General features: G+C 34.9%; 1 long non-coding RNA gene across 1 annotated transcript in view; it reads right to left on the reverse strand.

Moving 5' to 3' along the window:
- Window positions 1-3,232, reverse strand: part of LOC105558175 — a 16,722-nt gene extending 13,490 nt beyond the window's left edge. Inside the window, exon 1 of the long non-coding RNA XR_001008650.1 lies at window positions 3,033-3,232. This is a non-coding gene — a long non-coding RNA (uncharacterized LOC105558175). The remainder of the gene's footprint in view (window positions 1-3,032) is intronic.
- Window positions 3,233-5,710: the final 2,478 nt, after the last annotated feature.

A 5,710-nucleotide genomic window follows, 5' to 3' on the forward strand; every position in this document is an offset into this window, starting at 1 on the left:
ATGAAAGAACAATATGGCATCATTGAAACTAAGTTTGTAAGTCTAATAAGAAATAATAGTGAGCAACACATACATACAGTACATGTAGTATGTGTGTTGCTCACTATTATTTCTTATTAGACTTACAAACTTAGTTTCAATGATGCCATATTGTTCTTTCATTTGGCCGGAATAGTAAGCTGCTTTCGATCTGTACACGTGAGCCCTTTAATTTGTATATTACACAAATGTTTCCGCGAACTGACAGTTTTTAGGTTAGAAAGGTGCAAAAGTGCAGAATCACTCCAGCATCCCCTTAAAAGAGGTCCCTTAGAAAGATTCCATTGGAAAGATCAATGAGACTTTCGTAGTTAAACGCTTGGTCTATTATACCGCACAGAGATTGTAAATGAGGAAGTTTCGGTTTAATTGAAGGTCCTGATACAAAAGTAATCTCAACTTTAAATGGAATAAAACTTTCCTCGAGCCTGAATTCTCGTATTGAGCAAATTAGGGCAACGGAGGTAACTATGAAAATTAAAAATTAAAACAGGGAGCCTATTGTCAACCCAACTGGCAGATTCCTTTATTTAACGCATTCCAACGCATTTCAACCCTAATTTGGGTCCTTTTCAAGTGATACTGCAAATCAACGAGTATAAGAGATTGAAATTATTAATTAGTCGTCGAGTGAAAAGAAAGGAGATAAATTAGCGAACCAAAGCGAGTCATCGTCATGAGACAGAGTCAAATGACAAAAATACGAGCACATCCGAACATTGCGGATGTTCGATTGGAACTGATTCGTAGGTAACGTCATAAAACAACAAACAAGGTGATGTCACGGCCTACATAGATTTGATTACACAGTCATACATTACATTTACTTAAGTATTCGGTGTCGGTTTGTAAATTAATAGTGTTGTTAGCTTTTTGATAAAAAACATTTCTGCGGTTTCTCGTTTCCTCGTTGGACGCTCGCTATGTAAAATTTTTGGTGCCGACCAATTAAACTCATGTAATACGCGATGTCCGCTAACGACTGAGTGGCAGCGTTCGTGTTTCTTAATGTCGTTTTTGTGTTCATTAATGCGAGTCTGTAAGCGTCGTTTAGTTTGACCAATATAAGAAGCTACACAATTATTACATTTGGTACAGTAGACGACTTCCGTTTCTTTTGTCCCGATTCAGTAGGTCTTTACCTCTTTTGGTCAGTCTATCTTTTTGGGACGGTAAAAATCGAGACTAATAATACTATTAATTTTATATTTAAAAGGATGGCTGAAAAAATAGCTGACGTACAGAAAAAGTTGGTTTTGATACCGTCAATATTTTATTGTTGTTATCTCTAATTAATATTACGTCAAGAAAAGGAGTGGAGTTGTGTAATTTAATTTTGCGAGTGAATTTTAACCGTGGATGGCAATTGTTAAAAATAGAAAGAATGATGCTAATTTTAGTCTCCGGTAAAACAGTGAAAATGTCGTCTACGTATCTGTAAAAAATAGGGACATCTAATAGTAAACAGTCCGTCTCCAAGTCATCCATGACCAAGTCAGCCAAAATCGGTGACAAAGGAGATCCCGCAGGACTTCCGGAAATCTGTTCGTAGAATTGTCCAACTTAAAGCTAGTAGAATTCAAAACTAATTCGATAGCGTGCAGGAACTGGGGTGAGTTGAGTAAAGTATTTGGTGAAATCTCAATCCAATGTTTCTCAATATCCCCAAATATCAGTTCTTTAGGGATGTTAGTAAAAAGTCAGGTGACGTCCAAAGACACAGGCAAGTTCTCAGGGCGAACAGATATTTCTGACAGCGTTCACTAAAGGCCAGCTGTCTATAAAAATAAATAATCGTTTCGTGTCATATCTGATATGATATCCAATAATTTATATATTAAACCTGCCGATATGTGTCATGTGTAACTTTTCCACAACCGATAACTTCTGAAAGTTCTCTCTCACTTTTACCAAGTAGCTAATTGTAAGATTACATAACAATATCTTATTTTAGCTAAGTTAAGTCTCAAGTGCATTTCTTAATTCTCTTTCATAGAATTTTACGTAAATGTAATAATTGCGGGTGATATCGAGAGAAGAAGATAGCGTTTTAAGAAAATGTAGAATGTACTAAATTTATACGTTGCTCTTTTCATATACGACAATAATTTATGCGGAACATAACGGGATAATAATATTGAAATAACCGATCCTCACTGATAATCCATGTACCATGAGAGTTCGTATTAAGCCTCATTAAACTGATCGCGGTGTCAAGTTCGCGGCGCGACGGCTCGCTACATTGTCCCTCTGAGTGAACGGATTGTGTGACACCGAGGGATTTCATTTCCAGGGGGCTGGCACACTTGGCTATTTTTGAATCGGACTCCACTGCCGAAGAGCGAGCGAGAGCGAGAGCGAGAGAGAGAGAGAGCGAGAGAGAGCCGGCAAATAAGAAGCAGTTGAAATATTGCCTAGGAGGATCTGCGACCAAAATAAATCGGACGGACAACTTATTTTCTCGCGCGATGCTGCGATTCTTTAACTTCCTAACGTTGAGATTAAGAGCTCGTTCGGTTCTTTTTTTTTTGCTAAGAGAAAGCACGCTAAGTACTCCGAAAATCCTCGGCTTCTCAGTAGATATCCGATGGCATTGGTATGAAGATATTTTATTGCCGTTGATTATCATCGAATGCGCACGCGCGAAGAGAATGGGAGTTTTTATTTGGAATTTTAAAGTTAACCCTGAGATCTTCAAAATTGCGCCCAAGATTAAATAGGCATCGCTGTTCGATACATTTATTGAAGCTTTGCAGCTTTTATGCTTCACATGATTTTTTATTGTCGAATGCCTTGTTTCTTAGATATTTTACCAGTCCGATACTGGAATCTGGCTAGTCTTTTCGGCTTTAAATTTATGTTCAAGAAATGACGTTAGATCAGGAGCAACAAAGTTGCCTCGACAAAGGTATAATCACGAGAGAAAATATTTAAGAGACAAAACTTTTATATTTGAAGTATTATCGATGCAAGAAAGTAATAATGCAACTTACCGGCATAAGGACCGGAGGGTGAGTTGTTATCCTTACTGCCCTTCCCATCTTTGCTACCGCTTCCTGCAACAATAAAGAATAATTCGAAATTACAAGAGGATATAAACTTTTAATAGTGTACAGAAAAATGTACAGAAACCGTGTGTCTATACCCACACAGCACAGAAAGATTGCAGGAAGATTGCAGAAATGTTACATTGCAAGATTGCAATATTGCAGCAACGTTGCGCAACATTGCTGCAACGTTTCTGGAGGATTGCAGCAACGTTGAAATGTCCGCCCTCAGAGAGATTGCAGTGCAACATTATAGCAATGTTGCGGTGCAATATTTTTGGAATAATTTGTCGTTGTTGTACATAAGCAGAGAATTTACTAATTACATATGCATCCGGGCCTTTTTCAATGCAAGCTATTGCGAAGCAACCTAAGGAGATTATGTCGCTTCGCAATAGATGGAGATCGCGAGCAACACCGCACTGATCAAGTACTTAATAATTCGCGCATTATTGGTATCAACGAAAATAACATTATAAAATTCTCGTAATTAGAAAAATTTTTTAAATAGAAAATACAGTATTTTTATTATTTTTGAAACATTGCTGCAACATTGCTATCGAAAGTTTGCAATTTTATATCCCTGCAATGTCTTTGCAAGATTGCAACGTTTCTGCAATGTAACTGCAACCATCTGTGCTGTATGGGTATATGCATATATCCAGGGTGTGTGATAATAATTACCGTGCCGTGTAAGAGCATGTTCTACGATAACAAATGAAATCCAAAATGCAGTATTTTTTATATCGAATCTCTTTGGAGCATGCATCGATGCTCAAGGTCACCGTTTTGAATACTTACAATAGCACTGTGTATTTACGATCGTAAATTAAAGAAGAGTACTTGCTCTGTTAAAATAAATTAGTTTTCTTCTGAATAATCTTGAAACGAGATATATTTTCGTATATTATTTCATTTAAAATAAGTTGGTGACTTTGAAATATCTTTGTCCCCCCGACCTACAATCAAAATCGTCATCTTCAGACGTCCCTTTTGAAGTAAACCAAGTTTCGTTTGAAGCATCTCTTTTTTCATTAAAAAAATTCAAGAGTTATTCAGACAGTCCGCTTTAAACCTCTATGTGTATACATATGTATGTAAATATGCATGTATATATGTATATTGAAAAATATAAGTTGATGAAGCAACTACATACATATATGTATAATTAAAAATATAATTTCTTTACCAATTTCCATTATTCAAGTATCTAGAAATCCGTACGTAGATGTAAAGAGAGCCAATATTATACGTAAGATAAATGTACAATTAAATATCGTCGATGAAACAATACACGACAATCGAGCAAAAGGGAAATCATGCAGAGCCTTCCACAAAGTGAAGGCGCATTCCGTTGGACCAGCAGTTATAAGAGACACAGTAATCGAAGGTAAGTGAGTTAATAGCGCAAATGTATGAGTTCCCCAACGAGCACGGGGGTCAGATGAGTCAGTTGAGACGATAAGGAGCAATAATGCATTACGCCAATTATCTGGAATGGAACGGCTACTTTGTTCGTAGCAGGCAGTGCTTCCATCCTAGAGTCCGCCTCATCATGAAATGGAGAGAAACATAATGGATGTAAAATGATAAAAAAAGATAGAACAAAAGATATGTGATCACAGAATGCAAAATATTTATAGAATATATTGTTTTTATATTTGTATTAAAAAATATATTTATAAAAGATACATTTTATCTATACGAAAAATGTAAGCAACAACTCTTTAAACGGAATCTGTATATACATGGGCTGCATTTCGAACATTTTTTACCAAAGTAAATGTCTTTCCGTAAACTGTGAATGTTCAGTTTTTACTTCCAAAGACTTTCAAATGCGATTTTTCGATAAATATTCGCCTAAATTAATAAAATAAGATACAATCGAGAACAGAACATTTTTTTAAACAATATGTCATCTGACTTCTGTTGCCATTTAAGAAAAGTAGCCCTAATATATGTATGTACAATATGTGTTTAGCTCAAAAATTAAATCACTATGTTTCGGTATGTTTCGTACAAATAAGTTTAAAAATAAGATGAGTTAGTTAAGTTTTTAAGTTAAGTTTTCATTCTCATTCTGCATATATACGGAAAAAAAGAATATTCTTCTTTTGAAAATATGTTTAGTTTCAACGTGAAAATCTTGAAATTAGTTTATATTGCGTTAAAGGAAGAAAAACTTATTTGAATGGAGCAATTTTACATAATTCAAAAGGAAACAATATTGAATAGAAAATAACATTTTCAAATCGAAGATTACAATGATTAAATTAGATTTTATTGTCAAACTAATTAGATGTATTCTTGAAGTGACAATTATAGTATTTAAATAAGACTGTAATATTGTGGGAAAGTAAGATTATATTAAATGCTTTTAAGAAGACTATAAATTGTTGCGTATGTACAAAACAATAAACGCGTTAATTTTAGTACATATAAGAGTTGATCTGACACTTTTTTCTGTGTATTATATAGATATATATTTATCGTAAATATTATAAATATTGTTAATCCACTATACAGGGTGTGTCCTAATACCCGTATGTCCCGTAGATGGTAGATAGACCGGGGCAAACTGAATAGAAAAGTCCTATACCATTTTGCAAAATTCGCAATAGTTA

This window comes from Vollenhovia emeryi, unplaced genomic scaffold, assembly GCF_000949405.1.
Source record: "Vollenhovia emeryi isolate VEMERY1.0 unplaced genomic scaffold, V.emery_V1.0 DF939371.1, whole genome shotgun sequence".
Lineage (NCBI taxonomy): Eukaryota > Metazoa > Arthropoda > Insecta > Hymenoptera > Formicidae > Vollenhovia > Vollenhovia emeryi.